Source organism: Ictidomys tridecemlineatus, chromosome 3, assembly GCF_052094955.1.
Source record: "Ictidomys tridecemlineatus isolate mIctTri1 chromosome 3, mIctTri1.hap1, whole genome shotgun sequence".
Classification (NCBI taxonomy): domain Eukaryota; kingdom Metazoa; phylum Chordata; class Mammalia; order Rodentia; family Sciuridae; genus Ictidomys; species Ictidomys tridecemlineatus.
Genome location: NC_135479.1, coordinates 70506529 through 70531889, shown reverse-complemented (window position 1 = coordinate 70531889; position 25361 = coordinate 70506529). Strand labels below are relative to the sequence as shown.

Genomic DNA, 25361 nt, shown 5'->3' with positions numbered 1-25361 from the left:
AGAAGAAGAATGGGAAGTGTTACAGGTGGAACTCTGTTCCCTGAAAAGAGATGCTGAAGTGAGTCCTGACCCTCAAAGCCCACGAATGGGGTCTTATTTGGAAAGCAGCTCTTTGCACATGGAATCCAATTAAGATGAAGGCACTCTGGACAGAGCCCTGGTCTAGGAGGATGTGTCCTCAAAAGAGGAGACAGAGACTCGTGGAGACAGCTCCATGTGGAGAGGGAGCCACACGGGCTGGCACAGCCACAAGCCAAGGAACACCAAGGACCTCCAGACCCAGGGGGACTTGGCAAGCCTGGAGCCCATGGTCCCTTGGAACCCCACCAGGGACCAAGCTTGGTGCTGGACTCCTGGCCTCACCATTTCTGCTATTTTAAGCCAACAAGTATATGGTGCTTTATACCCAGGGGGACACAGAAAGTAGTGTCCTCGAACATCACAGAGCACAGCAGGAAGGGACAGAGCAGAGACTTCTCACCCCCACACTGCCTGCTGGGCATCCCATAGAGCCAACCCAGAGCCTGCCCTGCTCCCAGCACTGGTCCCCTAGCAGATTCCTCACACAGCTAAGACCCACCCTTCCCCCTCCCCCACAGGCTCAACCTCCCAACTGCAGCATCGCAGATGACAAGGCAGGAAGACCCCTTTCTGTTCTCTCTTCCTGATCCCCCTCCTCTTTCTCACATGGAAAGCCAGTGTTCTGCAGTCACACAGGGCAAAAAATCACTCCAACTGTGGGACAAGTATGAGGGACTGGCCTAGGATCTAGAGGCTCTCTGCAGGGTGTCGCCAGGCCAGGTTTCTCGGCTGCTGATCCCTCCACCCAGCTCCTTAGCAGGCCTGGGGATCCCTCCTGGGGTGCTATGTTCTGGGGTAGCTCAGACAACTGGGTTACACTGTGCAGCTTTACAATCAGGAGAGAGGCTTGGAGGGAGAGTTGCTTAGTGGGTTACAGATGGTGACCCACAGAGAGACCTTGGGGCCAGGTGAGCACCGGCTCCAGGGCAGCTTCTGGGTCAGAAGTTGGGGTGTGGGGCCCTCGCTTTCTGGCCTCTTTCCTCATCCTTGTTCTTTATCAGCAGGTCATATTGTGTGAATTTCTGGAATATAGCACCACATTTCAAACATGCACCCAGCGTGCACTGGTCCAGACAGGGGATGAGCACCTCTGTCTCTTATCATTTCTTTAGATTTGGCACCTTTGAACGCCGCTCTTTAGTTTCTCAGATCCCCTTGGTTTTTGTAAACCAGAGAAGTCACACTGTGCAGCAGAACCCTAGCACAGAACCCTCCTCACTGTTCTGCTCCTTCATCTTTGGGCTCCAAAGAAACAAAAGGAAAGCAGAGGAGAGAGGGACCTTCCACCCCACACCTCCCTCTCCTGTCTTCAGAGCCTGGAGCCGAGGCCCTGCACTAAGGACAGTGTCAGTTTCTGGGGTTGCTTTCTCCTTCTTGTAAATTTCTATCATGGGCTCAATAATGATACGTTTATTCTGTCTCCTACTGTAGACAACTGTATGCAGGTTATTCCAGCTCATGTTGTAACGATTAAAATAGAAGTTCCCAAGGTTATCCACAGACGCATTTATTTTTGTATCCCATACAGTGCCTTGCACAGTGCTAAAAATAGTTTGACTCAATATTATATATTTGAAATACAGAAAAAGGAATCTTGATTTTTGTAGAGGCTGAACAATGCTAGAATTGAAAGGGAGAATAGAAAGTAGAACAAATAGCCAAATAGCATGAAAGCAGTGTTGTGATCCAGCCCTCCAAAGGCAAATTCTCAGTTACCAAAACCTAGTGAAGGAATGTAGACTTTGAAGTTGACCTGAAGGAGTTTTGAATATGCATCTACCATTCACTAGATATTTAAGTTTAAACATACTAGGTCCAAACTCTGAGCTTAGAACCTCTTATGGTGAGTAAAAGGAATATCTATCTTGAAGCCTTGAGAGAAGACTCACATGAGGTAACATAGATGATAGACCTCAGTATATACAGCATATATAATGTGATAATGGTAGGTCTGTCTATAGTGACTTCATAAGGACTAGTATGTAATAAAGTAAGTGAAGCAACTCAGACACCCTTTTGGAAATAGCTAAGAGATGACATCAGCAATTAATTGAGGTAAAGGAGACAAGATGCAGCAACACAGGACACAGTAGAAATAGGCCTTTCAGAATTGGGGAAAGACTAGATCTATGTGCTGGATATGCAAAACACTTAAGATAAAAAATAGGAGTCAATTTTATCAAAACAATTCACAGAATAATTGAGCTAGAAAATGTTTATTTCACTTTTGCAGAGGTGATCTGTAAGAACATTCATAGCTTATGTAGAATTCTTCATGGAAACAAAAAACACAGAAGTGAGGTCTTGATCACTGACCACAGAGAGGGAGACTTGCCTCACCACACTAGTAACCAATAGCAGGCATCTGCAAAGGGGACAGCCAATTAATAATTGCAATTGTCCATTGAAATTAAAAATATCAAAGCAGTTTTAAAAGTATACTCCGACAGGTATTCTCAAGTTCCTCAAGCCAAGTAGAAGAGCAAATTGGACACAGAAAGGCTTGCTGATCTGCAATGTTCCCTTCGCTCAATGTTTTTTTTTTTTTTCTTTACTCATGCCTGTTGATTATTGTGCCTCTCTGGTCATGGCAACTGGAAGACACAAACAAAGAAGTCACCAACCAGGAAGTCACCAATACTAAATTTTCACAATTAGAAGGGTCTCACCACCATATTACCACTGACACCACCTTATCTCCCTTGCCTAACTCTCTTGCATCCCGACCCTCCCTCCCCACAAAACCAAAACTGCTACAACAGAGAGAGATCCCTGGCTATAATTAATAGATAATATACCCAATACAGCAATGGGCATAGCAGTTGGACTTACAGGAGCTTTTATTAGAGGAAAGGTTTACTAGAAGATTTCAGCAAATAAGTTTATGAGAAACACTAGGCAAAACAATCAAATGAAGAAATAAATAAAGCAAATAACTTCAAGACAATGATAACCAGCCTCTGTAATTAGGAGTGACTACATAGGCCAGGACTTTTGGAAGAGAAAATCATGATAAGTTTATAAAAGTGTAACTTTGAAGCCTAGTCAGTTGTGCAAACACTAACCATTGCCACTTCACAGTCATAAGATACATCTCAAGAACCTAATGTCCCTCCATTTCAACCTTTCTTGTCTAATACCTTCCATAAGTGCAGCTTTCATCCTTATTTTAGCAATAACTCAAGCAGGAAAATGTTAGAGTCTACCCAAATCAAACCAGTCACTTTAGTTCGGCACAGCCAACATTTTATTGGCTAAGTACCCATCCATTCTTGGCACCATAAACATATTCATTTTCCTAATACAACACATGCTGTGTCTTTTGCCACAGAGAAAATGGTAAGTTTCTTCCCAGTGCTCTAAGCTCTATCATTAACAACTCACTAATACCATGTGTTTTGTACATTAATATTTTTGTACAAAATATTTCTATGAGATCAGTTTACCAGTTCTAAAAGAAGCTTTCTAAAATGTATCCAGCTTCCCACAATCTTACACACCCCAAATCCCCAGACTTTCCCATTGGAAACTGGAAGGCAGCACTGTGCAATGAGCAGAATACCCAAAGGAAGCTTACACAGCCCAACTCGCTTCTCTTATGGTGAGCTGAAACAGAATCCCGGTGAGGGTAAATGGTTCTACTTGTTAACAAGCCAATAGATAAATTTACTCACTCAAATTCATAGCTGCAAATTCTTTCATGCAGGTGGGGGACAATCAGAACCACTAATTTTCCTCATCAAAATCAAGAAGGGTCCAAAAATTGGGGTGGGGGAGGACAATGCTGACAGGAAAAAATGCTGTTTTCCTAAGCCAAGTGCTATGCCCTGAGCCCCTACAGAAACACAGAGGGCAGGAGCCAGTGCGAAGGCCTTTGAGTTGTTTTCAGCAGATCACTGAAGCAAATTATTATTCTATAAACAGATTAGTCCAACTTCTATCCACAGCGCTATCTCACTCGTAGTGGATAAGTATTCTAAGATAAGCATAAAACCCGCAGACCAAAATCAAATTACACGTGCTGTATACTCTCCTAATTGGTCATTAGATTATTCTCTGCTAATAAATCAGATTCTCTGACTACAAAGTGGCTTTCTGATGGCTTCATCTATCCACCTAGGTGGCAACATAGCTATTTTTTGATACTTCCAATTAGTTATATCGCTTATGAATTGTTACTTGAGAAATGTTATTATTTCATTAAACTATTTCAGCATGGTTATTTTTCCTAATTTAGAAATTTTTCCAATCTCCAGTTATTTCATAAGCTAAATTCTCCAACTCCATTTATTCTTTGGTCAAGTACCATGTTTATTATTTCAAGGTTCATGTTTATTATTTCAATTAAACTAAACGCTGACAGATGTGTGCAGGAAGGCTGTGTGTGTGTACAGCTTGTTTTTAAAAGGGAACAGAACCCTGAAGCATGGAGAAACTTAAGCCCGAAAACTGATTTGTCCAAATGAGCCCCAGTGAGAAAGCTACATCATCAGCAGGGGTCATCTTAGCCTCCTCACCACAGCCCCACAGCCAAGGTCTACTAAAGGCTAAAACCTCAGGGGTGACTCCAAAGTCTCACACACAACAGTAAAAAGGACAACATCTAAACTGAATTAGCAACCAGAGGGCCATTAAAAGTGGTTGGAAGAAGAACATACAGATAGTTGTTCTCTTAATACAATTTCCCTGAGATCAAGAAGAAAAAAATTAAGTTCTAAAAAACTAGGATAGAGATTATTCACTGAGAATACGTCCCTCTGCTGTGGCTGAAATGACACAGGATTTTTATGAGGACTTTGAAAATCAGTGTACAAATTTCCAGAACAAAAGATAATATTTGACTCCACTATAGGAGCAGACTTAAAAATAAAAATTAAAGAGTCATTAACAGATCATAAAGCAAAGACACAATGATTTAGATGGTGAATATTAAGACATTCTACTTTTCCCCAGATCATTTTAATCCATTTCAGAGTGTCAACAGGACTGTTCTATGAAGAATTCATATGGCTCTTCAAAGTGGCTCTTAACTTAGTTATTCTTTATTTATTAATAATCAAACAAAATTCACAGGATGTCCAGTGCAAAATAAGAATCCTTTTGACACTTGTACTAAAAAAAAGTGATTAAATTTTAGACAAGACTGTATATTCTTTCATTCAGAGTTGAGTGACTTTCCCTCCAAAACTCTCATATATTAACATTCAACATTTATTTCTTATTCAATTTCATTTTCTTTAAACACATAGTCTTTCTATCTCCAGAAAGGTAAAAGAAATTGGCTTTTTTTACTATTATATTTCAATTTTTCATTAAAAGGCTTTCTATTGAATTATAATAACTATGATTAATGAAGTTTAAATACATATTTAAATTACTTCTGTCCACCATAAGTGTTGATTTCCTCGACTCAGCAGAAGTATTTTATGACAAAAACAGCTAAATGCCAGCATTTATATCTTTAAGCTAGCAGTGGAAAAATGGTTGCACTGAAACCATCTTATAAACCCTATCAATATTGCAATAAGCAGAGCAATTCAAATATACAAATAATAAGATATTGCCAAGTAGTCACAAACATCCCTTCTAGATTTAGAATTGCAGTCAATAATTTTGTCCACTTATAATTAAGTATTTAATTTATGGCTGGATAAACAAAAACTAGATTCTGCAACTTTACACGCTAGTGTAGGATTCTGGTCATTTCAATTGAAAGAACAACTTCAAATAATAAGAAATTTACTATCATATATAGTAAATAAGCAATTGTGAATTTTATCAGAACTTCAATTTTGAGTTATGATTTTAATGTAGTTAACCATTAACCAACCAAATGTTTAGGCAGGTAATTATGCATAACAGGTAACTGTGTTTTTCAAAGAATGTATGATTTTTTTCAAATTCTAAATAGAAATCACTACATAAGAAAATCAGATTATAAAAATTTAACATATTGTTTATCTTATGCGTACAAGTGTTACTTCAAAAAATTTCCCAGAAAAAGAGTGCCCCTCATTATTTATTCCTAGATGATTGTATGACAGTGAAATCAGTTTACATTTGAAGACATTCTTAATAATCCTATTAAAAACAGTTTAAATGGCATAGCTCATGTTTACCTCTTTGGGTATGTACCCATTAATCTCTTTAAGTGCTTCCTTCCTTGACGCAGCTGTAGTTCAAGAGCTGGCCAGCAGCTGGCCTCCATTTCTGTGGATTTTCATGAATGCCCAGAATTCTTTTTAGCAAGTTTAAAAAATGCTATATTCCTCAACAAGTTTTTCATAACTAAAGAGCTTATAAAAAGCTTTCAAAAAAAAGTCCAAAAGAAAATTTTCTCTTAAAAATAAAAACCAAACAAAATAAAGTCACACATACTACAAAGACGTTCTATGTAAAACATTCTGTTTGGCAGACTTGAAACGTCTCCAAAAGGAGAAAGAAGCACATGGTTTGGAAGCAACAGCCAAGAATTCATTAATGGTGGGTTAAAAGCCACCATTGACAGCCATGAGGGAGATCTTTGAAGTAGATTAGGGGCCTTCCCTAGTCTCTCCATTCCTTGTATCTGGGACATCTTCAACTATACCAACACAGTAGTTCAGGAGCCTCTGTACCTGGTCCTCTCTTCTTTTCTCATTTTTGCTCTCCTCTAATAACTTTGATCTTACTAACTATGATGCTTATGAAAAAAAAACTCACAATCTACATCTCTGTTTTTGCTACATCAACTAAACTAATTCCCTACTTTCAACTGGTAACTTAAATATTTCCACCAGGATATGCCATCATTATCTCACACTTGATACATACCAAACAAACATATTCATCTTTATCAAACCAATTACCTCATTCCTGGAGAACAAAGCCAATTTTTCCTTAATTTAGGCAATATCAATCCCATTTTTCTAGTCACTAGAAACTAAAACCAGAAAAGCAATCACTCCTTGATGACCTCCAAACCCAAATTCAATGGTTCAAGAGGCAGATTCATTTTTCAAAGATGGCTATCACAGTATCTCTCATCCATACATTCTTCTACAACATGATCTTGCCAATTTGCCATCAGAAGGTGAAAATTAATCCAGCCTCATCTAGAGACTTACTAATAACCAAAATGCTGTGAGAATTCCAACGCTAGGTCAGAAAAGATCAGATAGCTTCTGCCTGGTTCTCTTGGACTGTTCTCTGTGAGGAAAGCCTGCTGCCACATAAGAATTCAGCTACATCAAGACTGCCATGCTGAGTGAGAGGTCACACATAGTCCCAGTTAGGCCCAATCTTCTAGCTGTCCCCATCAAAGAAATGTGATCATAGCTGTTTAGATCCCTCCCAACCAGTTTATCTGCCAGCTAAATTCTACCCATTGAACTTAGCAAATATCCTGGGGAGAAGAACCCAGTTGAGCCCTGCCCTAATTCCTGGCACACAAATTCATAAAAAGTAATAAAATATGTCCAGAGTTTTTCTTCTAATCACTCCATCTGTCATATGTGGAACCATTACTACCTGAGGTCATATGTTAACTGAAATGTCACATCTTTGTCTCCACCCTCACAGCCATTGACATAAAGGAAGCCCCAATCACCTGGGTTCTAGGTCATTATAACTGAATCCAGACTCTCCTCACTATAATCTGTAATCACAATCTATCTAACCTAACACCTCGAACCAAAAACTATTTTAATACAACCATCCCCACAACCAAAACAAATCTCACAAAATCTCACATTTGTAGGAAATTATATAATACAAAGAGTTGTTATAAAATCTATTTTATTTGCTACATACAACCAAAGCCAAAGAGATCTTTCAGGAGGGCAAATATTCTTTTTCTTATTTTAGAGATGAAGAGATAAGAAGCTAAGGAGGTTAACTTTTGTACCAGTTTGCTACCAATTAACAGAATGGGTATACCAAGAAGAGCTTAAGTTACATCCCATGATTGTTTCTCTTGTCTATGACACTATGATCTGACTCAGATAAAAAAAATTGATGTCTCTCCCCATCCCTAACACAGCAAATTTAACAGAATGGGTATACCAAGAAGAGCTTAAGTTACATCCATGATTGTTTCTCTTGTCTATGACACTATGATCTGTCTCAGATAAAAAAAAAATTGATGTCTCTCCCCATCCCTAACACAGCAAATTTACTTTCAAGGTTGATAAGAATTTGACCTCAATCTATCTAGCTAATAACTAATCCCAGCAGCAGCAGCAGCAGCAGCAGCACTACAAGAAGACTTAGTTACCTAACAATAAACCATGCTGATTCTAGCCTCTGAATGATTTTTCCTGCTTTCTTCTCCTATGCATTCAAACCTTACCCAAGCATGAGCACAAATTCTATCTCCTATGAAGACCTACCAGCCTATTCTTATGGTTTTCTCTCTCTGCCATTACAACAGAACGTCAATTTCATATAAAAATTTGGCAGTTTCATCTTATTCAAGTGTGTTGGTCTAACGTTCCAGGCTGCTGTGCAAGCAGCACACCCCCATACACACGGAAAGATGCTGGATGCCTATATCCACTATCTGTTATAACCTATTGGTGCCCACGGCACTCCTTTTTTTAAACATTGTGAACTTCATCCCTGCTTATTTCCCAAATGAAACCATAAATTCTTAACAGAAAACATGTCTTATAAATAAGTAGTATATTCTCCAAAATAAACACAATACAAAGCACACAGCTAACATTCAATATGTATTGGTCAGCTGATTTGAAGGAATGGAAAATGTTGCATTGTGAGAAAAAATATTCATAAGTCATATCTACACTGGAAACAAAAGTTTAAAAGATAACAAAATATTTTTAAGATCAGCAGTTTAATGTCAGGGACATTTTAAAAGGATTATTTAAAGATATTCTGTGCAGTCCATAACTGCCAAGATGTTTTATAAATGTTTTCACCAGGAGTGTGAAAGAAAAGTTTTAAAAATATTCAAGGAGTAGATGTCTTAACAGCCCAAAATAAAATGTTTGCTGAAGCTACAAGGCTGGCAGAACTCTGCTTCATTTCAAAAAGTTTCTAGGCAAAAGAAATGTTTTCCTGGAAAACACTACCTTTTATTTAGAGAACACTTGCCATGAACACTTAGTCATTAATTAATTTAAGGTTTCCTCACAAGCTCTTTGGAGAAAATCTATTATATGAATGAATGAAACTACCAAAACCTATGTCAAAAATACACATTTGGTTAAACATATGAAATATGCCTAAGTATTTTTCTAAGTAATGTGAAATAATCTTATCTTCTTTTTGCTCCTTTTAATTTTCTATAAAACAAAATTATGAAGAAAAAGACAAAATCCTTAAGTGTTTTTCTCTGTCTGTAATACATTAAAATGCAAAAACTCCAGGGCTTATTTTATTCCAAATGCCAAGTAATTTTCAAACAGACAAAACATTCATTTTGTTCAATGAAAAGAAATAGTAATTTCAAAGCTATTTTTAGCAAAAACTTTCGAGTTGACTTCAAATCACCTTTCAATGAGAGAGCAACTTGGTATGGACATTTTACTCAATCATCTGCAGTAAATCACACAATAAGACCTAAGAAAACCATTCCTTCCAAGAGTTTTGTAGCCAACTAAGTCTTTATTCTTTTCAACATCAAAAGACAAAACTAAATTATACTCCAAGCACATGGTTTGTACGTTTAGTCTTTTAAAAACCTACACAAAAGGATATTTGTTTTACCTGTTTAGTATTTCAGTTAGTTACACAAAACCAGTGTAAGCCAGTTCAAATGCTCCTCTGTGCCTGGACTGTAAAAGGTGTTGTTTAAAGTAATCTCCTATTTCTTTTACCTTTAAAAAATTTTTTTAAAATATTCAATTTATGCTTACATTTATATGTATATAAGTAATATAACTTAGAACCTACCCCTAGATGTCCATCCACTTAACACTTACTGTGTGACAGATGAAGTTTTAAGCATTTTTATTATTATCTCATTTAATCCTCACATTCCATGAAATAAGTACATTTTATAAAATATTTTTTTTAGTTGTTAGTGGACACAATGCCTTTTTTTCTATTTATTTATTTTTATATGATGCTGAGGATTGAACCCAGTGCCTCACCCACACTAGGCTAGCATTGTACCACTGAGCCACAACCCCAGCCACAGTACAATTATTATCTCTACTCCACAATGGGGAAACTGAAGTCCAGAAAAGGTAAGTAGCTTCCCAAGGTGACATGGCAAGTAAGTGGTGGAGCCAGGACATACAACCAGGCAGTCTGACTCCAGAGTCAGCCATCTTTAAGTGCCACACTAGAACTGCCTTTCTATGCCAGTGTCACAAACTTCACAGTGTGCTCCTGTCATTCAACACCAATATAAAATACACCAAACAACAGCACTCACATACGTAGGCCTAGATAAAATAATCATGCTTTCTATAAAAGTTTTTTTCCCTCTCTTACATCCATAACAAAACTTACCATTTTAACCATTTTAATTGTTAATTAAATTATTAATTAGTTACTAATTTCAATTACAATTCAGTGGCATTAAGTACATGTCAGGAACATGTTGTATAACCAAACCCTCAAAATCATCCAACTATAGAATTTTTTCACCTTCCCAAACTGAAAAAATACACTCAGTAAACAATAACCCCCAATAACTGCCTTCCAGTGATACACTGTTAATGGCAACATAAGATTTAGTACAAAGGATGTCCTAAAAAAATCAATAGTTATCACTGTGATTCAGAATCATGGGCTATGCTAGAATGCCAGCCAATCACTTTCCAACACACTTATTCCCCATGCAAAATCAAACAAATTTAAAACTGATTATTTAAATAAAACACAACTAACAATTAGTTGTGATTGTGGCTTTGGTTCTTATGATGTTAAACTGGTTAGTTTGATTGGGCTTTACACCATTATATATGGTGGCTACTGGATTTAGAAAATCCAGGTTTTGCAAAAATCTCAGAACCAAAGCTGTTATCAGCTATCTCTTGATCCACATCTCCACAGATCTCAGTAGAGTGGAAGGCAAGTCATCCCAGGATATTTTGATCTGCTTACCCTGAAACAGCCTTCATGTCAGCAGAGTGATTAGATTAGTGTTCTGCATGTATCAGAGGTGATACACAAGGAGTAAAAAAGTGACCACAGGCAGCGTCTCACTTTTCTCATCTACACTTTAGGGATTGTAACAGAACTTACCTCATAAGTTGTTCTGTTAGAATGAATAAATTGCCAAGTTCTGAACCAGCCCATAACCTATAAACGAATTTGGTTTGACATAAGCCTTCTGGGGTTCTAAACAGAGGGAAAGTATCCACGCTCATAGTGTTACCTGATTATGATGACCTAAGAAGTGATGTCATTGGAGAAAGAAGACTCAGAAACGAGGCCAAAAAAGATCCAGAAAAGCAGTATAAAGTTAAATTTTAAAATTCTAACACTTTCAGATCCCAAAGATTAATATATCATGTTTTTCAGTTAAAGCTTTCCTATAAACATCTAATGATTCACCTCATATCTCAATGTTACTCCTTTAATATTTTTTAAAGGTCACATTATATAAGGCTAAAGGCCACAAAATAGGTCTTCTTTTATCTTCAAAACAGTAATTGCAGAATATATTTTGAACAAAATTATCAAGACTTAAATCTAAATTCCATCCTCAAAATAGATCTGAAGCTCAATATCTAATCCTACAAAATGGGGACCAGAAGAAACGCCAGTTAGCTAACTCATCACATCCACCATTTCTATTATTAGAGAAATAAAAGATTTCTATGGTGTTTCAAATCAGAGAAAATTAAAACAGGAAATCATAGAGATAGTTTCTTTCTTTCTTAGTTAATTCTGTTTCCCAAAATGTCACAGATATGAAAACATACTTCAGGAAAACATAATATTATTAGAAAAGTGATTCTTTGTGGACTCAGTAATGATTTGCAATCTCCTTAAGCAGTAATTCCACTTTCATTGCTTTCTTTAGCCTAACTTCCTCCAAAGGGACCTAAACCAAAAGCCATATAATAAAGACCTTAGTAGGGTGACCAGTCTTCTTAAGATTGGACCTCTGCCTTAGTTAATCCTGGCCTCAGAAATCAGAATGACATTTTAAAGAAAAAGGTGAAAAAAAGTCTTTCCTCATTTTATTCTGCTCTTCATCTCCCAAGAAACACACACAGATAATAACCAAGCTTATTATGAATTTTTTGCTTTTGTAGGATATATAAAACTACTATTAATCAGAAAACAAGTACTTCTTTGGAACCCTGCAAAATGCTTAGCAGCTTAATGGCTGGGGTAGATAAAGAAGATAAAAACAAATGTCTGTCTTCAGTAGGCTTTCATTTTGGATGGGCAGAGGAAAAATCAATACGCAGAGAGGTACCCAGTTCTAAGAAATCAAAGATCCTTCTGCACTAGAATTAGAAAAGGCTTCATGTCCAGACCTTGAACAGGATATACACATTTGGGTGGACCAAAATGGAAAGGCATAATTGACATGAGAAGAGGCTGGGAGGCTAGAATGAATGAATAAACATTTTCTAAGCACCTGTTAGACACTGAGCTAGATCTTTTTATCTAAATGGATGCAACATAAACAAAGCTAAGGCTAGCAGACCTGAATGAATGATCTAGAGGTTTCATGCTACAAAACAGTGGATGATGGGGATGCAAGAAAGAGATGAACCCAACTACTGGAACGGAGTAGTGAGTAATGTGGTCTATGAGCAGACATAGAAGGGCCCTCCAGACATCTCCCAGCAGATACTCAGACTGGAGAACAAATTTTATTCAAACCACTTAAAAAGTAAGAATAGAAGAAGAAAAAAAATTTAATTAATTCTTAATTTAAAAGTTCTCTGAAAACTCCAACTCAATTGCCTTTCATTAGGTGCCACTGAGTTCCTATTTAAAGTTCATAAAAGCCTGTAATGGCATACACCTCTCATCACAGCCACTCGGGAGGCTAAGGCAAGAGGGTCTCTCAAGTTTGAGAATAGCCTCAGAAGCTTAGGAAGACCTTGTCTCAAAATACAAGAAAAAAGTGGGGGGGGGGGAGAATAGCTCAGTGGTAGAGCACACCTGGCTTAAAAAAAATCCATAAATACCTTTTTTCTGAATGATGTATTTGCAAAATATTTTTATATAAATAGCATACATCTCAGGATTTTTAAAAAAGAATTACGCTAAAAATGCAGAACAAATGGCAATGATTTCTTTTTTTTATTATTAAATTCAAGGGGCTGGGGCTGGCGCTCAGCAGTAGAGCGCTCGCCTCACATGTGTGGGGCCCTCAGCACCACATAAATTTTAAAAAAAAGGTATTGTGTCCACCTACAACTAAAATAAAACTTTAAATTTATTTTTATTTTAATTTTTTTAAAGAGAGAGTGAGAGAGGAGAGAGTTAGAGAGAGAGAATTTTTTTAATATTTATTTTTTAGTTCTTGGCGGACACAACATCTTTGTTGGTATGTGATGCTGAGGATCAAACCCGGGCCGCATGCATGCCAGGCGAGCGCGCTACCGCTTGAGCCACATCCCCAGCCCTAAAAATTTTTTTAAAATTAAATTAAATTCAAGTGACTGTCTTTTAATTTAGCATATCCTGCTTCTAACTTTTTATAAACTTATTTCTGCAGACAAATTAATATGCTTTTTGTATTTATAGCATGTAAATTGCCATAGGGAAAGACAGCTACATGCTATGTCTCCAGATATCTACAATTTATCACAAGACAATCAGGGATGCTAAATGTTCATCTAGAATATAACACCAACAAAAGTCAAATGTAAACTCACTTTTTAAAACTTACTATTTACCTATTCAATAAATATAGTAGACAAATCAAGACTCATTCCATTCATAAATACATAAACCCAAGAAGATTTAAGTACAGATGGGACACTTCTATCAAGGGCACATACAGTGGTTAAGATCTGAGACTTTGAAGCCAGGAGGGTGGTGAACTAAAGCCTACTTCACAGGATGATTGTGAGAAATAAATGAGATTAAGCATATAAGCGTTTAGTAGAGTACCTGGCACAACAGCAATCAAAAAATGTCCATTTGGGGCTTTATTTGTCTTTTAAAATATAAGACTCAATTCAAGACAAAGTCACTTCTTATAACTTTGAGAATGTCAACAGTTGAGTTTCAAATTCCACTTTGGTTAAATGAGATGTTTTACAAAAGTTTATCCTCCAGTAAGATAATTAATGTTTTCAACTGTACATTCTCTACTACAGTGATTTCTTTAAAGCTGAAACATTGTTTTCCTGGATAACAACAACAAAGGCCATAGTTATCTGGTGTTCACCTATATCTTACCAGAATGTTTATTCTTTGCTTTCTAGCAAATTCTTAATCTTGAGCCATTTGAACCATTGCCCTTTAGTCTGAATTTTTTTAATGAACTTGTCTTATGCCCCTTATTATCCTTCTAAGCTCTCTGAGGTCAGAAAAACCACAAATTATTATTTTTTATGTCCCCACCATACCTATATAGTAAGGTAGCCAATAAATAGGTGACTAAAAGATGTGGTTTCATGCTCAACTTCATTTCAAAACTTAATAATGATAACTTCCAGCTAGGCAAGATGCCACATACCTAGAGGTTGAGGCAGGAAGATTGCAAGTTCAAGGCTAGCCTCAACAACTTTGCGAGGCCCGGTGCATCTTAGTGAGACCCTATGCAACTTAGTGAGACCCTATGCAACTTAGTGAGACCATGTCTCAAAATTTAAAAAATAAATTAAAAAAAGGTAATTCCATGCAACACAATTCAAATTCTAAAAACTAATCAATCTTGGGCAAAATAAAATACAAAGGCAATTACTTTTAAATTTACAAATGCTAATAAACATATACTTCATTTTTAGTCCATTTCAAAAAATCTAAAACCATAATGAAAAACCTAGAGGGAATATATCAACCCAGTTAGCCCTGTGCATTATGCAAGTTATAACCAAATCTAAAGTAGAAGTTCTTCTGGGCTGGGGATGTGGCTCAAGTGGTAGCGTGCTCACCTAGCATGCATGAAGCACTGGGTTTGATTCTCAGCACCACATAAAAATAAATTAAAGATATTGCATTCATCTAAAACTAAAAAATAAATATTAAAAAATAAAATAAAAATAAAGTAGCAGTTTTTCTAATAGTTGGCAATTATTTTTACTCATATGATTTCTGTGCCAACAATTATGAGTAGAGGGAAGAGGAATGAAAAATTTCCACAAAAGCTTCTTTTTAGGAATATCAGAAAAGATATGTAAACGTATTGCTACTCCAGGTAGAGGAAGTTGTTTTAAAAAATCAGTAGGCAACAGGTATCAGATATCCCATGGAAAGAGGACCAAGAAAATGTATCAAGCAAAAGTCTGTATCAGCAAAACATCAAGCTAAAAACCTAGATACACACCAACTATCCAGGAAGCTGTGTGATAAGGCTGTGTGCACTGCCCACTCTGGAAGGGTCTCTACTTACATCCCTCAAATCTGGTTTTATCTCTGCCTCTTATACAGGGACATTATGAAAGAACCTTTCATTACATGGTTACAGTGCAGGAGGAAAGTCAGACATGCCACTGAATGAACACATTTGCCTCATGGAGCAGCTGGTGAGAGCATACTGCTTCATAAAAAGTGATCTAAGGAAAAGATCATTTGTTAAAAAGTTCAGTAGGGAATTGTCTTACTGCCTTGCTGCTTGCAAATATTTGCTTGAGTATTAGAAATAAAAAAAAAATCAACTTAAAGAAAAATTAAATGAGCAGTTTAGAACAAAGGCAGCACTGTGCCATGTAAACATGTCTGTGAAGGAGAAGAATCAGGTTTCTATCCAGAGCTGCCACAAACCAGCTTTGTGACCAGGTAGTATCCAGGGGTTTCAGCTTCCTCCTGTCCAAAGGAGCTGGAGAATATCATCACTGTGACCCTTTATGCTCCAATAGTTTGTGACTACAACACTGAAAACTCGGAATTATAAACAAGCCTCAGTTTTTCTCTTCAAACAGCAACAAAAGCCCTCAAATTGTAATGTTACTTCCTGTTAGCCTTATAAGATATACTCACATATGTGGAATTTAAGTGGCCACCCCCCTAACAAAGGGCCATAAAATCAGGATGGTCTTAAGAAAACTGGGCTACAAAAGAAATCTTCCCTGTCTTCTAGCCTCAAGCCATGAAATTTCAAATTATAATAGAATTATATTACTTTTTCAAAAGTGGAGGGAATAATCAGTATGCTAGTCTATATGGAACAGCGTCCTCCATTCATTGATGTAAAAGCCACCATAGTTGTTATTGCTGGTACTATAAAACCTAGGTTTCACATTCTCCACCATGAGGCTGGAATTCTGCCTGCAAGTCACATCACTGCCTCAATGTGTCCAGGTATGTTGCAGTCACATTCACCTAAGGTGTTGACTCTTAAACTGGTAGTTTTGCTATCAGGCACAGCAGATCTAGCTGCAACAGGGCAACCATGCCCTTGGCAAGGTATACCTGAGGTGTGGCCATCCATTCCAATGTAAATTATATTCTTCTCTGTCATTTATATTTTTAACTCTTAAAGGTATTAAGGACATGAGAGTATTTTTAAAGAAGCAAAAAATTTTGTTTAAAAACAGTCATGTAACTAATTTCTTGATGACTTTGGATTTTCATGGACCAAATACTCCTAAACTGAGACATTTATTTAAAGTCAGCAACATCAAGAATAAAGTTTTCCATAGAGAGAAGTATTTCAATATTAGAACACAATTATCACGTATATTTTTGATCCCTTGTTAAGCCATTAGTTTCTTCTCAAAACTATAGTTATCACAGAACCACGCACTGGAAAAATGACTGCAGGGCATTAGAATGGAAACTAAGGTTTAACTAAAAAAAAAAGTCAGAATTCTATTTTTATTCAAGCAAATCACCATTGGAAGTACTCTATGATTTTTAAGAGCCCGTCTTTTTATTATTGTTATTGTTAGTCTTTGAGTTTTTTTTACAAACTTCTCTTTCATCTTAATTCAGAATGTTTACAGTTATCCCACATAAATTCACTTACATTACATAAAACTTTGAATGCATCAGAAAAGGTGTCAAGGCAAAATAATTTTCATAGGAAGCTCTCAGGTCTGCCTCAGTTATAGTGGAAACAAAATGTTTCCCTTAATTTATTTTTAATACACTCCAACAACCCCCCCAAAACTATATGTTTTAACTTGTCCTTGTAAAGAGAAGATGAGAAATCAAGGCACATGTTTATTTCATAGCAAGATGGTAAACATTAGTGAAGTAATCATTAATCATAACTGATTCCTAAGCAAAGATGTTGGCATTGGCGCTACAGCCAGTTACCAGCAACCACTCCAAGTTACTCTAGAACATTAACACCTATTTGATTTGGAGGAGAATAAGTAACATAATGCTGCCCACAGTGTACTGTTCACCTTTGCCTCTCTCCTTCCGGGGGCCTTGCAACATCACAGATGCCAGCTGTTAACCAGATGCAAGCACATGAGCCACAGAGTGTGAGAATAAAAATATTAGCATTATTTTCATGGAATGAGTCACGTAGTGATTATAGAAATAATCAGCATTAGCATAATACAATATTTGTTTTGTTCTTGAATGTTGTAATACCCTAGGGGGAAAAATTATCTTTATTTGAAAAAGGTTAAAAATGAAAGTATGTGTTATATATCTTTGCTGGAAAACTGTGGGAAATGGATTTGTTGAAACCATATGGAAAGGAAGAGGGAATCAATTAAAAACAGAAATCTAATAAATCTAAAATATTTCGAAATGAAATGCTTGCGGTAAACTAATTTCTTGTAAACACTGCACTCAAGTCCCTTGAAAAGTCCCAGATGGTGAACTAACTTTGTGGTCTTAAAATAAAAGTCAGCCAAAAAAACCAAAGTGACTACAACTTTATTATTGAAGTAGTGGGAAACATAAGATCCATAATCAACCAATATGTTACTTTGTATTCCTCTGCAAAATTTAAGAGAGTTGGAGAGTTTTACTAGAGAGTTTCAACTAAAATTTAAGTTTATGTATGTTAAATGGAGAAAGAGAATTAAAATAATAATATCGCAGTAAAAAGTGAGGTTAAAAACTATGCTTATATAAAAATATTCCTAAAATGCCATAGTTTTGAAATGTACTACAGGTCTAAAATTCTAAGTTATTGTGAACTATTTTTCAGTTGACAGCTGTAAAATTTTATTCAAGAAAAATTCAAAAAATTTTTTAAAGTTGGATCATAAATAGAAGCTTGTGATTTACATCTTGACCAAAAAGGATACCTGCTGGAGCCTTACCTGATCCTCTGTTAATAATCCATCAGAAGATTCTGGCATAGACTGCATAGATAGAAGCTGGCACAGTGTGCCTAAAAGTAAAGCAACTTCCTTCATACTTCTCCAACAACACACCAGCACCATCTGAGCAGTTACATCACATGTTTTTCCTTCTTTACCTTAAGGGAAAAAAAATATTGCAACACTAGACACTCGATTATTCACACCCTAGGTTTCTTAGAACAAGCTTGTTCATAATTTCCCCAAGAATAATCCATTTAAACAAACCAATTTGTTATATGTTCTATTTATTCAGGAGAAAAAAATCTAAGTTGTGTCAAGCATGTGCCATGAGGAGAAATCATGCTAAGTATTTTTTAATTTGTTGTTTTCAAAATCAATTTTTTAAAAAACAAAATATTCCTTCAAAACTTAAGTCTAACTTTTGGAAATTAATGAAACAAATTCTCTTTGCCTCTTTAATATCCATTAAGTATTATATGAATGACTAATAACTACACTTCTTATTTATTTTGGTAAATATGGCTGTTATATCAGTTGAGTAGAAAATAACTTTATTTTCTATTTTTACATATTTATTTTTTCTTTCCTTTTGTTTTTTATTTATTAGTTCTAATCAGTTATACATGACAATAGAAAGCTCTTTGATTCATTGTACACAAATGGAGCAGAATTTTTTGCTTCTCTAATTGTATATGCAATAGAGTTACACCATTTATGCAATCATACATGTACCTAGGGTAATGATGTCTGTCTCATTCCACTGTCTTTCCTACCCCTTTGCCCTCTCCCCTCTCCCCTTTGTCCTATTCAAAGGAAAAAGCTAGGTGCATTGGTGCACACCTGTAATCCCAGAAATTTGGAAGGCTGAGGCAGGAGGCTCATAAGTTCGAGGCTCAGTAACTTAGCAAGACCATGTCCCAAATAAAAATAAAAAGGATTGGAGTTGTAGCACAATGGTAGGGCACCCCTGGATTTGATACCTCTAGTACTGAAGAAAAATAAATTAAAGAAAAACACAAAATCTCCTTCAAGATATATTTAAATCCCATGGTCAATAAGCTACAATTACCCTGATTTACTACCTTATTCTTGCTTTAGGAGTATTTTAGGAGTGGTTTTATTTTATTTTTTTTAAGAGAGAGAGAGAGAGAATTTCAATATTTATTTTTCAGTTTTCGGTGGACACAACATCTTTGTTTGTATGTGGTGCTAAGGATTGAACCCAGGCCACACGCATGCCAGGCGAGCACACTACCACTTGAGCCACATCCCCAGCCCCTTCAGGAGTGTTTTAGTACTGACATTTTTAAAATCCAAAATAAACTTTTAAATTAAAAATACAAATTAACAAAATAATATTTATACTGTAATCCCATGTTTTTGTAAAAAAAAATCCACTAAACTTAAATGATAAATATATATAAATAACATACTATAGGTATAAAAGAACATATACTAAACAGGAAAGTAAAAAATGAAGTAATAACAGCTTTAATTTGTTTTTAATTTGTATATATCTCTATGTTGTATGAAACTATTACAATAAGCACATAATAATACTTTTTGTAATTCTAAAAAATATAATTTCAAAGACAATTTTGTAAAACCATATCGCCATCTAGTGGAAAATGCAGAATATGTAATAAATCAAGAAACTACTGCTTCACAGTATCACAGAAAATTCAATAGTAACAACTAATGATAAAAACAAGCCGTAGAGACTGAAATTCTGGTGGCCTAGTAAAACAGAGCACCTCACATTTTGATGAGTACTAAAGTTAATTTCCATTAAGGGCTGTTCTACTTTAAGAACTTGCACAGCAGATGAACCCCATTGCAAGGAAATGACTGCTGCCCCACTCAGATTCAAGAAGCAACACTGCTTGTACAGCACCTGGCTTGTCAAGAGGATTTTAGCACTTAAAAGCCTTCTGCTGTACCACCTTGTATGCTGAACTGGAACACATCACTTTCTGGTTTTAAAAGTCTATAAAATTCATTCCTAAAACCAGATCATTTCCAAAACCAATTTTTTTTTAAAGAAAGACTTCATTTATTATATAAGAAAACATTCCATATATTTTACTATTACTTAATCACCTGGGGCTGAAACTAAAACTAAAAGATAAAGCTGTTACTTGGCATGCATGAGGACCTAGGTTCAATCGCCAGTACCATACAAAAAAAAAAAAAAAAAAACAATGATTACATATCAACTTTACATATGTTACCTTTGATTTCTGCAGAATTATCAATATTTGATACATTGATATTCAAGTCCTCCAAATCAAAACTATCACTTTCTTTCAGTATTTTGGCTTGGTTGAAGTAATCGTTAGTATCTTGTGGTTGAATCTCTTTGAGAATCACCTATAAGCGGCTTGCTGACTCTGTAAGAAAGACACGAAACTCCAGTTCCACATCTCATGCAGATTCACTTGAGGGTACCTGCACTAAAAATTGTGTAATTTTCAGCACCTGATAATAACCTCTATTAGAAGACACAGAGTAGGTAATGTGAAAATTATTTGTATAGAGTCTTCATGATATTTAAGTAGACTTTTTATTTTTTTTTTTTTTTTAGCGGGAGTGCAGTGTTGGGTATTGAATCTGAGGCCTTGTGCATGCTAGGCAAATGCTCTACCACTGAGCCACATCCCCAGCCCCCTTTAAGTGTACTTTTAAAACATGGCAATTTGGGCTGAAGATATGATAAAAAATACAACCATAACCATCCACAGAACAAAGGCTGCCATTTCATTTACATTGCTTCTTTGTTGTCTTAAGAATCTCAAACACGGGGCTGAGGTTGTAGCTCAGCAGTAGAGCACTTGCCTAGCATGCAAGAGGTGCTGGGTTCAATCCTCAGCAAAATAAAGGTAAGGTGTGCTGGGGTATGGCCCAGTGGTAAAGCGCTTGCCTGCCCTGTGTGAGGCACTGGGTTCTATCCTCAGCACCACATAAAAGTAAATAAACAAAACAAAGATACTGTGTCCATGTACAACTAAGAATATTTTTAAATAATTAAATAAATGAAGGTTAAAAAAAAAGAATCTCAAACATGATGCTTATCATGTGAAAGAAGTCCAATAAATTTCAATTAATTTTAAGAGGTTGTTTCCCTATCTGCAATATAATTTTAAAATATAAATGTTAAAAAATTCTTTAAAATTAACAACCAAACAGTCTTTCATAAAAATATCATGAAGACTCCATATTTGGGTTTAAATACATCATATAATATACTGCTTTCTCAGTGTGGTTTACAGTCCTAGTATTACATTAAATTTCATTTTTACTCAATGAGCACTCACTAGATTAGGAGTAAGCTCCATGAATGCAACACTTTGTACACTGCAGAGTACCAGTGCCTAGAACAGAAACTGGTTCATGGCCAAGGTTCAATAACATGGGCTGAACGAATAAATGAATGGCTAGGTAATAAGAAGTTAGCCAAGCTCTGACTTTTTTTTTTAATATACACATTTTAGTTGTTGATTAACCTTTATTTTATTTATCTATTTATTTATATGTGGTGCTGAGAATCCAACCCAGGACTTCACACATGTTAGGCAAGCACTCCACCACTGAGCCACAACCTCAGCCCCCATGCTCTGACTTTTTAAAAATACCAACAGGTAATAATGCAGAATAGATGAACAAATCAAAGAACAGGTATTAGCCATACATCTATTATTTATACTTATATTTTAGGTACTGTTGGAAATATAAAGATTCAAATTGCTATCATGAAAATACAACCAATGTGTTATGCTCATTTGTCTCTTCACTGAAATTTTGTCCCAAATAAACTTCAATAGTCATGAAAAAGTAACACTAGCCCAAAAGATACTATACAAAGATGAGGAAAAATAAGAATAAAATTTCAAGGATCCTGTTCATTTATTCTATGGTTCTTGGGAGGTTTTTTCCAAGAAATTCAGAATGCATGACAGATAACATGGGGAAGAAGGGGGAAAAATAAAGACAATCAAAAGATGAGACAGAATTTTTTAAAAGTCTGTGAGCCAAAGATATTTTAAAACTCCCTACACAAAGAATTTTAGCATACCCTATAGGCTCTTTCTACAATAGGTAACTGAAATATTCAAGACCTTTGATCTAGAATAATCTGGTATTTGCCTGATCCAAATATAAGCTATAAGACTACATGTTTTGGGCTGGGGCTATAGCTCAGTGGCAGAACGCTTACCTAGCATGTGTGAGGCACTGGGTTCAATCCCCAGCACCACATAAAAATAAATAATTTTCAAAAGTTAAAAAACAAAGACTACTTTTTTTCATGTACAAAGAAAGAAAGCTAAAACATTAACCTAAATAAATGTGTCTTGGCATCATGAACCAACACATTATCCAACTTATTATTATTTTTAAAAAAAGCCAACATTTTCCATGTAAAACACACTGCTCCAGGCCACTTTAAATATCATCCCAAGGTATTTCATTGTATGGACAACATGTGTTCATAATATACTCAGACTCTTCCTAATAAAAGGCTCTCATCTGCATTACAAAATGCATTCACAAACTTTAACCTGAAATATAAATTTACTTCATTTTAAAGGTACACTTTATGTTTGTGCACATCTTTAATAGCCAATCTTTTTGGACTTGTTCAAGTACCCATGCATGCCACAGTAGGACCTCCCAGACACTAAGCTTGGCTCCTATCCTATCAGTAATTGTTCATTCACTGATATATTCATAATCAATAAATATTTATTATTTTTCTTCTTCTACAGGCCTTTCTTATTTTCTCAACTTAGCTTTTATATCTCTCCAAAGGTATGATTACCAAAGAAGAGAGACAGATGATATAATAATCAAACAACAGCACTATAGCTCTCTTTGTCTGCTGACCTGAATCAGTGTCCACGGGGATGAGGCCCTCAGGGGAGGAGCTCTGAATGACCGGAGACACCATAGCAGAAAGCCTGTAGGACATGAACAGGAGTTTCTCCACCAAAAGTCTCCACTCACTCACCAACTGCAGGCTGCTGCAACAATAACATTGGGGACACTTATATCAAAAAAAAAGAAATATTAATAATGGAAATTGATACATAAAAGGAGTTTAAAGAATGTGTTTCCGGCTGGGGATGTGGCTCAAGCGGTAGCACGCTCGCCTGGCATGCGTGCAGCCAGGGTTTGATCCTCAGCACCACATACCAACAAAGATGTTGTGTCCGCCGAGAACTAAAAAATAAATATTAAAAATTCTCTCTCTCTCTCTCTCTCTCTCTCTCTCTCTCTCTCTCTCTCTCTCTCTCTCTCTCTCTCTCTCTCTCTCACTCTCTCTATAAAAAAACGAATATATTTCAAAATTGTGTAATACATGAAATACTTGAAACACAAAAAAGTATAAACAGATTTATAAGTCTAATTTTCTATTCTCTTTAAGGCAGCAGACTACATTCCATTCCCAGGACACACTGATAAGAGGTGAAAGCTGGGGCCTAAGTGTGCTTCTAAGAGGAGAGGCGGCTATGGATGTTCTTATTTTAGTGGTAACTTCTGCAGGGCTCCTGTTATACAGTGAACTCACCCATACATTGGAAACGGTGCCACTGCCTGAAGCAAGGAATTTTCAGCTTGAGCTACCTCTTCCTCCAGATTTTCTATCAAGCACTTGATAACTAGAAAAAGCAAAGAGAAAACAATACCCATTTTAAAACACATTTATAAATTTATGGATAGCAAAACAGTACCCACAAAAAAAACTCAACTGAACTTCATACTTGAACTAGAAAGAGATTTTTCAAGGTTATCTGGTCCACTGCCCATTTCTAGTTAAAGATACTAGTTAAAGAACTGAGTGTCTTCCCTAATTGCCTGGATTCATTATGCATTCACTCTGAACCTCCTCTAGCTGAGGTATCAAACCCAGGTCCGTGTGGCATGTGCTAATTGGTCAAGAGATAACTTTTAATAACAGCTTTCGTGACACATATTTCACACACCATGCAATTCACACATTTAATGCATACAAGTCAATGCTTTTTAGTATAGTCAGAGATATAGGCATATACCACATTCTAGAACATTTTTTTATCCACCCAAAGACCTTTACCTATTTGCAGTTTCTTCCTCTCTGCACCTCTATCCTTCCTCTGCCCTCAGCAATCATAACCTACCTTTTGTTCCTATAGATTTTGCTATTCTGGACATACCACATAAGTGGAATTACACAATAAAAGGTCTTCTGTAATTGGCATCTTTAACTTAGCATAACATTTTCCATTTTCATGCTGCCACATATACAGATGCTTCATTCTTTATTTCATATGGATGCATAATAGTTCACTGTATGGCCATACATTTTTATTTATCCATTTATCAGTTGATAGACATGTGAATTATTTCTACTTTTTGGCTACTATAAATAATTCTGCTATGAACATTCCTGTACAATTTTTATTTGGGCATGTTTTCATTTCTCTAGGTAAATTTCTGTTAAGGAATAAATGTTTGTGTCCCTACTCCTAACCCCCAACATACATATAGTATTTCTACTTTTATTTTAGGTACTATGGGAAATATGAAGACTTAGATTGCTATCATGATGATTCAACCAAGTGTGTTATGCTCATTTGTTGCTTCTCTGAAACAGGACAATAGATTAATAAATTGTGGTAAATCTGTATAAGATATACAATACTTTCAAAATTATGCAAAACCAAATTTATGACAATACATTGGTGGTAAATTAAAAAGGAAAACAAAATGAAAAATTAAGTAGAATAAAGAAGAGGCTTCTTCTTCTATTTTTTTTTTTTTAAGAAGATGGATGTCTCCCTGTGTTGCTCAAGGCAGGGATCCTCTTGCCTCAGCCTCCAGAGAAGCTGGGATCCCAGGTATGAGCCACTGCATCCAGCTAAGAAACTGAGGAGTTGTTTTTTTGTTTGTTTTGGGAGGTTTTTTACTATTGTTATTTTG

General features: G+C 36.0%; 1 pseudogene across 1 annotated transcript in view; it reads right to left on the bottom strand.

The window, feature by feature from the left end:
• Positions 1-25361, bottom strand: part of LOC144364696 (tRNA (32-2'-O)-methyltransferase regulator THADA-like) — a 52356-nt pseudogene that overhangs the window by 213 nt on the left and 26782 nt on the right. The window contains exons 14-19 of the transcript XR_013435642.1: positions 23926-24061; positions 23286-23422; positions 20636-20794; positions 18402-18559; positions 9790-9899; positions 1376-1503 (exon numbers count right to left, since the gene is read on the bottom strand). The product of XR_013435642.1 is annotated as a tRNA (32-2'-O)-methyltransferase regulator THADA-like (transcript). The remainder of the gene's footprint in view (positions 1-1375; positions 1504-9789; positions 9900-18401; positions 18560-20635; positions 20795-23285; positions 23423-23925; positions 24062-25361) is intronic.